The 11,281-nt window shown below is 33.6% G+C and overlaps 1 long non-coding RNA gene across 1 annotated transcript; it reads left to right on the plus strand.

Annotated features, from left to right (window-relative positions):
* Nucleotides 1–208: 208 nt before the first annotated feature.
* On the plus strand, nucleotides 209–943 carry LOC149229661 (uncharacterized). Its single transcript, XR_016247310.1, has 2 exons — nucleotides 209–426; nucleotides 530–943. It is a non-coding gene; the product is annotated as an uncharacterized LOC149229661 (long non-coding RNA).
* The last annotated feature ends 10,338 nt before the right edge of the window (nucleotides 944–11,281 follow it).

Raw genomic sequence — 11,281 nt, forward strand, 5'->3', positions numbered from 1 at the left:
AACACCATCCAGTTAACGGTTTAACCATGGTTTGAGTTGTTTGTTTCTTTTTAAGCTGGATTTTTGCATTTACTACAATGTTTAAATGGTTTACTGCCCAGCATTAAATGCTCACGGTCCGGATTGACGTGGGCAGCAGGTAAAGCCTCGATGCCGGCGACCTTGGGAACCTCATCCCATCCACGGCATAGAAGACACGAGACTCATCCAAAGGCTGCATCTGCCTCGGGAGCCTATTCCACCGTCTTGTCAGGGGTATGGTTCATTCCTTACGCTGCCTTGTTGTGGAAAGGGTTGTCTTTGCTCCATCCTTCGAACCCTACTTCCACCGCTTTGATCCTCTGTAATGGCGATGCCCAGGGAAGACGAAGGCTCCCTACAAGGTTTTGGGGTACGGCTGAGAACTCCTAGGCACCCCTGCACCAGGTATGGAATGGGAGTCTTTCTTTTTGGAAAGTATCGTATTTTATTTCAGTTGGGTTCTCACATGCGAGTGCTAATACATGCTACGGACCTTGATGTCTTTCAGGTTATGAGCGATGGTGTGGCGGTGCTGAAGGTTGCCATAACAACCATATGTTCATGATTAGCACTGTAGTCACGGGTAAGCAAACCATCCTACAGGAGTTTTTTGGTGGAAACAGAATATCATAGAGCATCTCGAGGGTTTCAGTTAGTTTTCTTTTTCTGAGAATGAAATTATCTACAGTTGTTGCCATTTCCTTTATTTTTGCAGCATTAATTTGCTGAATGCTAGCTAGGGTTATAACAGGGTCGAGGGCTCCTCGTGGACTTGAACTTAAGACCACGACGGGGGTTTCCTTCGTGACCTTTGAGCTTGTAATTGTTATAGTTCCAGCTGTGAACCGCAACTTTCAGGGATTTGCTATTTCCATGGCTTGTATGATAACTTCTAATCAATGGAGTCGTTACTGTGGTTACAGCTATTTATATATATATATATATATATATATATATATATATAAAAAAGCTTATGGTTTGCACTGCTCATGGATTATTACAGATCTGAGTTTAGTTATTGTTATGGCTTTTTCTGTCGTGACCCCTGTTGCGATTAACTTCACTGTAATAGCTCTGATTAGGCATGCTTACACAGGGTTAATTTCTCCTTTGGAGCTAGGAGTTGACTATTGTGTTTTGCATATGATTTGGCTGCTGTATCTTACATATGAGTTGTCTGCTATATCTTTGCGTGTTAGGACGTTTTTGTCTTTCGGAGGTTTGACAGTTTAACGGTGATTTATTGTTCCGTTACTTCTATGGTTTGATAAATTGCGAGGGATGTGGGGGGCCTTCCAAGACCATCACTTATCCTGGCATTTGCATCCAATACCCTCTACAAACCACCGCTCATGGCTTCTATTACCCCTGGGCATGGCTACGAATAACTCCTACTAGGATTATCTGTTTCCGTTGGGGTCCATGAAACAGAGTTTTCTTAACTTAACAGGTTTACTCTCGGGTACCATTAATGCTTCAGGGACCTTTCCATTCAAAGGGTTTATTATTTCTTTTATAATAAACACCGGAGTCGATGACTCCCGGCCGCTGGAATTATTGTCACCCCCTTTAGGATATGTTCGTAACCCAAGTGGTGGAAAGGAACAGGATTCCAATAGGAGTCTTATGTTGCCATATTCAGCCCACAGCACCTTCTATTACTTACAGTCATTCTTTCGACTGAGTGGCTCGGCTGCCCTGATTCTACGAATTCATGTGATGCTACAGTTCTAGCCTCTACTCTTTGACTTGTTTTCTTGTGGTCACGCAGTGGGCCAACCTTGGTTTACCTGTAGCCATAAATTGCTCTTATGGGTATGTTCAGGACAACTATGGTTCTTGATTTGTCCAAATCCTCACCACGGTGCCATGGATCTGATATCTGAAATCAATTGAAATTTACGAACTGCCCAGACAGAATTTATTTTTCTACCCTAACCCCAAGGTCTCTGTTAATTCTCGCTTCCCTTATTTTAATTAATCTTGTTGGTTCCTCTCTGCTACAGTTTCAAATTGACAATTTAAATGACACTACAGTTCTTCACTGTTACTAATTCATCATTAACTTTTCTGCGATAGTTTCTTAAAATTAATATTCTAAATGAAATTACAGTTCTTCACTGTTACCAATTTATCATTAACTTTTGGCTACAGTTTCTCAAATTAATAATTTAAAAGAAACTGCAGTTCTTCACTGTTACCAATTTATCAGCTCTCGTTATTGTGTAAAACGACTAAGCATTTCCAGCACAGACCACTTACCTGTCACCTGCGAGGTCAATCCGTGGTCATTGCAACAATTAGGCTCATTATCACTTGCCTGTTATCTGCCCAACCATGAGATATGTCCTTCCCTACTTTATCTCCCCCGAGCTTCCTTGCAAGGTCATTTACCTCTGCAAGTATATTCTGCTCTTAGCCTATGCTATCTGGTCTCTTTTTCCAGACTTAGCATTCTCTTCCCCCCTCCTCCTTACCTCGAGGTGATTTCAGTTGGGGGAGGCAGTTAGGGTTGCTTTCCAGCAACCACCTGTTTGCTCCAACTTCCCTCCTCCGAAGTTGCCAGTTGTCGTTCCTTTTAAAAAAAAAGAAACTTAAAGAAATATTTCCATGGTCAAAACTAAGAAAAATATTCTTGAATTCAAATAACCATCCTTCCTTGTTTGTAATTGAATACAGTAATAAAATAATTATAACAAATATTTACAATGTTCCGGGGTATCACAGTGGCCAATCTAGCATGTCAAACAGAGTGGTCAATTTAAAAGCTGAAATGGGTGATTACAAACTAAGGAGGAGGAGGAGCAGGAGCAGGAGGTGAATGTGGAGTATGGTGTACTTGGTACAAGTTACAGTAGGTCTGTATGACAGTCATGGCGAAAATCAAGAACCCAGCGGTAGGAAGTAGAAAGTTCCAGCTCGATAGGTAGTCGAAAAGTCCACAAATCATCTTTTGATTTTGGTTTTACGATCGTTTTTCCAGAGCACAGTAAACAGTCCTCTACCGACGTCGGCGGAATTAGGTCCCAAGTGACCAGTAAAGAAGGGCTGACCCAACTCGTTCCACATCTTGGCTATGCATTCGTCTGTTAACATGTTCGTACGAACAGTGCGACAATTCATTATGAGGCCAACATCTGTGTTGGTACGAATGACACCACAATCCCGGAGGACGCGAACATCTTGAGGATTCTGGGTGAGGCAGTTCATCAAACTCACGTAACGCATCACGGCATTTCCACGATTGGGATCGTTGAATTCCATGGCAACCATGTTCCTCAACAACACTTCCATGTGGGTTTCCCATATATTTATCTCTGGAAGGTACAGCGTACCTGAGTATTCGTCGAAACGAATCTTGTTAGGCCACTTGCGAAAGGGTTTGAATTGAATCCTACTTTTCGCCAACTTCTCCGCGTTCAGTGCGATTTCATACCTGCGTTCAAAGGTTGCATTGGGGAGAAAATAAGCGAGCGCTATAATAGGGAAATCCAGAATGAACTGTAAACTTTGCAATGCAGTTTGCGGCTTCTGCTTCTCATCCTCACTTGGCATTTGTAGAATTGGCGCAATGAATGCGTGCATGTAACCCAGTAAATGCTTTTCATCGTTAATTGCTTTGTCACCATCATTACAAACGTGTGCCGAGAAAGGAGACAGTTCCATCGTCGTCTTCTGCAACAGTTGATCGAAATCACTTCCATCGATGTTCTCGAAAACTACTTTGAGGACTGCCAACAGAATTTGATTCTCCAGCTTCAAAATATCACACTTTATACACTCTTGAAGCGGACCTAATTCGATCATCATGCCATTGTTTGCACTGAGCCTCATGAGACTGGAAGCTGATTCGATCATTTCATTTTCTCATCACAAGTCTTAGTCGAGAGGAAGATTAAGAAATGTAAGAGAAAGGATGATCTATCGCCATCATCAGAGCGAAGTTGTGGGAATTCTCGGCGTCTCTACTCTCACTGGGTGGCAAGTGATAGAAACGCTCTCTCTGCCCGCATCTCTTCCATCATGTCAACTATAGAATTGAAACCCTTACCTGCACCTTGGCGCAGTTCCTGCGACAGCCCGACCGCGGACTTGGCTTTGTACATCTCCGCCGTTGAGATCTTACGTTCAGCACATGAAGATTCAATATCTTTCTCCAGACTGGAATGGTGGTAAGCCCCAATCGACAGAAACTGCGGAATATAAGCCTCTGGTTCCGTTTTCATGAGAGGCGTGGGAACTCGCAGGATCTCATCCGCCTTTGCTCGGCCAATCGCATTACCATTTGCTTCAGAATTCCCATCATCATCGTCATGGAGCATCGCTTTAATTTGAACCACCCACTCACTACGAAACGCAACAGGTTCCGCCATAACAGTGTCCACCTCTACTTCTTTAAATGTCTGCATCAACTAGCAACCTGTTTTCAGACTGTATACCAAGGGACAGTATGGCAAGCGCTTCAATGCAGAATTTGGGCAATGAATATAATCGAAGTCCTTGGACAAGTGAGCCTTACTTATATTATATTACCTCAGGTCTTTTGAGCACCACAGTTCAGCTTTATTATTATATAAAAACAAATCTTATTTAATTTAGAAAAAAGGGCTTTTAAATAATTTGCTTTGCTTTGCTAGGGTCGGAATTATTCGTAGGACCCTCTGCACGATGATTTTTTTGTAAAAGTAAACTTTTTTTTGTAAAAGTAAACCTATTCTATTTGTCTTTGAATTTAAACTTTTAACATCCCCACGTATTTAACCATAAAACTTATTTAAATATTAACAAAGTTTTATATATAATATTAAAATGTGTAATACTAATATTATATTTTTATTTTTTAAAGTAATGTTATAATGTTTAAAATAATCTTTATTATTATAAAAAAATAAAATGTGTATAATTTATTATAAAAATATTTTTTATTTTTATTCTTGAAAAATATTTAATATTATTTTTAACTAATTAAAAATATTTCTTATTCACAATTAATTATTTAATATTTAAAAACATATAATAATGTAAAATTTTTAAATTTATTGTTATTAATTGATTATTAAAATATAATAAAATTTAGGATTTTAATAATAACAAAAAAATCAATTAATTAAATCTAATAATAAAAAATAATATTTACTTATTTTTTCTTTTCTTTTTTAAAATAAAATAAATATATAATATAATATTTGATTTAATAAATAATTAAAAATATATAAATTATGCTTAATTTTTCCAAAAAAATAAAAAAAATAAAAATAATATTTTTCTCAATTGTACAATGTAATAAAATAGAATAATCTTTAAAAACTAATTATACCATTCCAAATTATTGGAAACAACCTTATAAAATTTCTCCCCTATCTTCTCCACTTTCACTTTAAACTCAATATCAAAATAGAATAATCTTTAAAAAAAATTATACTATTCCAAAATATTGGAAACAACTTTATAAAATTCCTCCCCTATCTTCTCCACTTTCACTTTAAACTCAATATCAAAATAAAAGTACAGCCAATTTTTTTTTATTAAAATCTTTATAGCTGCCTCATAATTTTTGTTCCTTTATTTTAATTTATTTCTACATAAAATATAAGTTTAAAAAAAAATTATAACAAAATTATTATAATTTATTTTTAAATAGTAAAAAGATGAATATTAAATAGTTATTACTGTGTACTATTTAAAAATGAAAATATAAGATCATCACTTTAAAAAAAAACCATATCAAATGAAATAATTTAATAATTTATTTAATTTTTTATGTTATTTTATTATTACATCTTTTTAATTTTTTCAATAATATTTTTATGTAAATTTTATACTTCTAAAAATAATAAGTTTAAACTTTTTAAACTTCATTTTGAATAATAAAAAATTAAAAGTATACTTTTTTTTATTAAAATCCCACAAAAATTAAAAAACATAGCGTAAACTTTTTAAACTTCATTTTGAATAATAAAAAATTAAAAGTATACTTTTTTTTATTAAAATCCCATAAAAATTAAAAAACATAGCGTAGTCAAACTGGTGTATTTTGTAAAAAATAATAAAAAATCACAATTATAATTTTTTTGGGTTAAAATACAAAAAAATAGCATAGCATAGTCAAACTGGTTTATTTTGTAAAGAATAATAAAAAATCACAATTATATTTTCTGTATTAAAATCCCAAAAAATTAAAAAACATAGCATAGTCAAACTGGTTTATTTACTCTTACAAAATACTTTGTGTTAATGAATTTCCTTATTTAAAAAAATCATAACGGTTAATAAATTAGAATTAAAATATTTAAATTAAAGAAGATGGGAGTAAAGCTTTATCGTGTGTCAGTTGTCACCATATCTCCCCTTACGGCACAGCGTTGACCCTACTCTCAAAGAAACAAAACATTGATAACCATAAATAATTGGTCTCTCTTTAATCAATGAATTTATCATTCTCGCAACGCTATGAACGTAAAAAGTTACACATTCTCTCACACTTCGCGCTTTTCGTTCAATAATTCTTCCGGAAGGGACGGACGTTTCTCAACTTGCCAACAACATAAGCAACTATATGCTAGTTTGTGTCATTAATTCCTCTAAAGTCTAAGTTGTTGGTTGTAGTTGAGTGATTATGCTTTATTTTTCTCACTAACATCTAAAACACATCAGTTCAAGGCTTGTGAATTCTCAACTTGCCAACAACATATGCAACTATATGCAAGAAGTATTTAGAATGTGCACTGACATTAGGTTAAGAAATAAAGCAATAACAAAAAATAATAATATGGTGGTATTTCGAACAAAGCAATAATAAAATATAATAATATGATGGAGAAATCAATATCAAAATAATAATAATAATAATAATATAGTGGATGAAGTTTTAAGCCATTCTCAGCATAATTATTAATGCATGTAATCCATAATTTCCGTATTGAGTGATTATTAGTTAATAAATAATATTTTAAAACAGATTTTCATGAAATTTTGATAAATTCATAGATTATTTTTCCATCCAACATTAAAATTGACCTTAACCTAAACTTGCCTTTTACTAATTTCATTTATAAAAAACTACATCGAAACATACAACTCATATACACCGAAACCTAAGATAGAACTCATATCTTCCGGTTCACTTTAATTCTCGAGAGAAACAACATGAACAAAATAATGAAAGCCTCAATGAGGAATATCATAAATGACAGTTCAATCTTGGTGTTCAACATGATCCCATGAAGGATCACCGTATATTGAGTAACTGAAAAATGACTCGTGTAGTTATGTGATAATGACTTTTACGATGGTCTTTGTCATTCTTCGAAATTGGATGTTTTAATCTTAACAACTTCGTTAGCTCTCATATAATCATATGTCGGGCATAAAAAATTCACATGGCGAAAAACTCTAATTTTTTGCTAGTACATCTCAGTAATCATGGACCTAAATAGCGTGATAGACAATACTCTCCTCACGCAAGATCGAGGATTCATTTTAATACGAAGAAAGTTTTTTGTTTTATTATGCACATCACGGGAGAAAAATGTGAGAAGGATATTGAATTGCATATCAAGATAGAATCCTTCAGCGATGAATTTATTAATCACTCATCTTCATTAATAATGGAAATCTTACAAAATTACTTCATAGATAACAGTAAGCAAAACAATTTATATTTGTTGCAGTTTCATGAACAATGACAGTGAAGACAAAATAATCTCAAAAGAAAAATGAAGGTATATACAGAGGAGACTCTGCATGCATGATGACACATATTTGAAAAATAGGGATGTAAATAAAGAGGAAACTTCCTAGTGCGTTCAAAAGCCTGCTTCCCCATTCCTTGTTGCTCTGAAACTTAGGACAGGGTAAGCCTAGGCTTACCTTTTCTGAAACTTAGGACAGGGTAGGCCCAGGCTTACCTTGCTGTTAGGCATAGAAAAAAATATCAAGCATACTCCAGCTTACATTGGCCTTCATATTCCTACCAGATACTAATTTTATGAATCCTTCAACTTCATCCTGCATGCATTTGTTCCGTTGAAACTTCATGTATCATATCAAACATAGGCATGAACAATGATGGTCTAACTGCACTAATTGTAAATTTGAAAGAAACTAGTCAATACCTTTTTCCCATCTAAACCCTTTATATAAGCCCTTGCATTAAGCAAGTTCCCCATATACCCTCAATTTCTTTATTAACGCGAATCCCTCTCTGGAATTAGAAATTATGTATTGTTGTGTATGGAAATGATGCAACACCACCAGGATCAACAGAATGAGCATTTGATGCATAGAATTTCCCAGAATATATCTTTCTTTATCATGAAGCCAAGCACACCATGTTTATATTTGAAAAATTGTCTTCTATGGTGGTGGTGGCCTTGGATTCTTGAGTCCTTAGCATTAGAACACTTGCTGATGCAATTCCTACATACTTCAGCTACTAGAGAAAGTGAAAAAACTTGCGGATTATGTTTTAAACCTGCTTCAGAGTGGCATAGAAAAGAGCTTTATTCATTTTGATCTAGTGAAAATCAGGGCTCAAATATTTCTTGGTGCTTATTTAGCCCCACGTTCTCAACATAGCGTGGGAGGTCAACACGAGCTTCTTTAAACCAAATATCTTGACAAGAAAGTTTGGCAAATATGGAAAATAGAACGCGATTTTGTTCGGGGAAGAAACGCACAAACATATTACTTTTGAGCATCGCAACTTGAAAAACTGACAAATAAGCTAGATGCCAATATGAATCAGGTTGTTAAAGGCCTCACTTTCGGAATGGCTACATCTTACTAGTAGGGTTAGGGTTCTATGATAACTTAATGGAAATTAGACGAGTATAGTGCAATGGAAGAAACCTCAACTTTGTTGAACCAGTAGAGCAAACCCAATTTTTCAAAACTAAATTTATACTATGACTGCATGAAATTGAATTAGTGGCTATGGGAAGGCCAAGGGCCCTTCTACTATTGTAAATTAAGATTGACATTGTAATATTTTATTTAAGAAATTTAAATGTTGTTTGTCATTTATACTTAGAGCCCAACAGGATTACAAATCTCCCTCATGTCAACTTATGAAAAGTGGCTCTGGCTTACTCTAGAGGCTAAGATATTTGATTTTGTTTCTTGCTTAGTAAATCCATAGTTAAGATGAATCTATTCAAATGGGTTTATCTCTAACTTGGATGAGTTTTATGTGTCCCAAAATGGGCCTGACTCTCTATGATGCAAAGAGAGACTCATTTTATAACCCATTACAAAAGATATTGTAATATCTATCTCCTATGTAATGTTCACTTGCATGAAGAAAAATAAAAATATTTCCTTTCATCATTGATAATTTAAAAAATAACAATAAAATCTTATCAACCTAGCATAGAAGAGATTGTAACATCCATCTCCTATGTAATCTTCACATGCATTAAGAAAAATAAAAATAAAAATATTTGCACTTCTTCTTTGATAAGTTAAAAGTAAAGTTTCTCATGCATATTGAATGATGGAATTTTAAAGTTAGAAATTTTCTCCCAAGAGTTTATCTTATTTTTATACAATCCAAATACTCACTCATAATTTTGAAAAAATGAGTAGATAAAGGGGGGACATTGCCTCCACCACAAAAAAATAGATCCACTTAAAGGATGAGTTTGTCCACTTAGCTAACTAGTGAGAAGTGGAAATGCTTTTCTAAATGGATAATATTTTTGTTTAAAGTCATAATTTCATTTAATAGATGTAAACTTTGTACTTAACTATTTTGAAAACTTATAAACTCACTCCAAAGAGTGAATTAACTAGTGAGAAGTGGAAATTCTTTTCTAAATGAATAAGAATTTTGTTTAAATAATATTTTTGTTTAAAGTCATAATTTCATTTAATAGATGTAAACTTTGTACTTAACTATTTTGACTACTTATTAACTCACTCCAAAGAGTGAATTAACTAGTGAGAAGTGGAAATTCTTTTCTAAATGGATAAGAATTTTGTTTAAAGTTATAATTTCTTTTAATAGATAAAAACTTTGTATTTTAGTAATTTGACAATTTATTATCTTACTCCATGAATGACTTTAATGAGAAGTGGAAATTCTTTTCTAAATAAGTAAAAATTTTGTTTAAAATTATAATTTCATTTAATAGAATAAAACTTTGTACTTGGCCATTTATTAAGTCACTCAAGTGAGTGAATTAGCCTTATTTTCTAAATAAATAAAATTTTGTTTAAAATTATAATTTTATTTAATAAACAAAAACTTTATATTTTAATCTATTCATTTGATTTAAGAAAATATATCTCTATATATATTACTTTTGAAAAATTTAACCCATTTTAAAATAACTATAAAAAATTGAGGTTATCTGTAGATCCAATCCACTATTAAAACAATAAAAACTTTGCGGTTATGTCAAAATCAGGTGAGGACCAGAACACGCCAACAACCTGTAGAACCGTTGCGGAACTGGAGATTTTGAGGCTTAGTTCAAGGGAATCCGGATCCTATTGAAGGTGTAGTATTTTTCAGCGTCTTTTCTTGCAAAATGGGAATAGAAACTTGTAATTGTTGCTTTACTCAGGCAGTTTAGTTTACTTGCAAAAAGGGAACGGAAATCTTGAAATGTTGCCTTACTGAGGATGCGCATGTATTCTGTGATCCATAGTGTGTAAATTTAATTTTTTTTGCTTAGTTTTCACTGCTTTAAATTTTTCTTTTCCAACTTTTTAATGTCAAATATGCGCATGTACTCTGTGATCCATAGATCCAATCCACTATTAAAACAATAACTTTTCTCTTAGAAATTAACAACATTTTAATAACAAAACAAAATTCAAAATCATTAAGGAATCCAATTCCTCCCAATACAATTATTTCCTTCGAATTTTACAATATTAAAATAAAAATAGTTTACATTTCAAAGTATCTGATCCTTCTTTAAAGTTTACAATATTAAGATGAAAATTGTTTGCATTTCAAGGTTTTTGATCCTCTTCAAAATAGACTTTACCATATATTATTGAATAATTTTTTTTTTGGTTTTTAAATGTGCGCAACCTATGAGCTTGATGGCACCCTCTTTTCTTCTTGTATGCAGCCTATGAGTTTGAGGCTATGTGATTTGTGTACATATTAACATAATTCCTTCCATAGTTTTCGTTTATGTACAGTCTGGTTATTGTAGCTTATAGCTGCATTAAGCAGGGTTTGGTGGGTGCTTCACTGTTAGTTGGAGGACGCCTTCATTCGGAGGAATTCCCTTATACTATACAT

This window comes from Pinus tabuliformis, chromosome J (genome assembly GCF_031772625.1).
Source record: "Pinus tabuliformis cultivar Carrire ecotype Pingquan chromosome J, CPIR1, whole genome shotgun sequence".
Lineage (NCBI taxonomy): Eukaryota > Viridiplantae > Streptophyta > Pinopsida > Pinales > Pinaceae > Pinus > Pinus tabuliformis.